The sequence below is a fragment of the Lupinus angustifolius genome, chromosome LG12, assembly GCF_001865875.1.
Source record: "Lupinus angustifolius cultivar Tanjil chromosome LG12, LupAngTanjil_v1.0, whole genome shotgun sequence".
NCBI lineage: Eukaryota > Viridiplantae > Streptophyta > Magnoliopsida > Fabales > Fabaceae > Lupinus > Lupinus angustifolius.
Genome location: NC_032020.1, coordinates 6141596 through 6142239, shown reverse-complemented (window position 1 = coordinate 6142239; position 644 = coordinate 6141596).

Sequence of the window (644 nt, the reverse complement as noted above, 5' to 3'; positions counted from 1 at the left end):
CAACTCATAATATTTAGTGGAAAATCTCTTGTGCTGCAAGAGTACTAGACGTAGCCTTCGGTGGACAAGAAGGTTAACCAGTATAAAATCTTTGTGTACTCTCTTCTCCCTTACCTCTTTGATTTATTCTTGCTTATTTTCTGCAATATTATCCGCTGCACATTAACTCTTTCATTTTGCAGAAAAAGTTACTATAATTTTAAGTCAATTAATTCACCCCCCTCTTAGTTGCAATCTTGTTCTTACAATTAGCACCAGAGCTATATTTGAGTAAGATATTCTCAAGTCTGATCCTATATCAAGATGACCTCAAGATCATTCCTATGAGAAGGTTCCAACATCAATCGTCCTTCAAGCTTTGTTGGAGAGTGCTATGATTTCTGGAAAATTAGAATGAAGATCTTTATTGAATCTCAAGACTTGGACATATGAAATGTCATTGAAGAAGGACCATATATACCTTTTACTGTTGTCAACAGTATAATGGAAATAAAGCCAAAATCTTTATGGAACGATGAAGACAAGAAGAAAGTGCAATACGACCTTAAAGCCAAAAACATTCTTGCGTCGACTCTAGAAGAAAAAGAATTCCTTAGAGTATCAAGTTGCAAAACGTCGAAAGAAATTTGGGACACTCTAGAAAG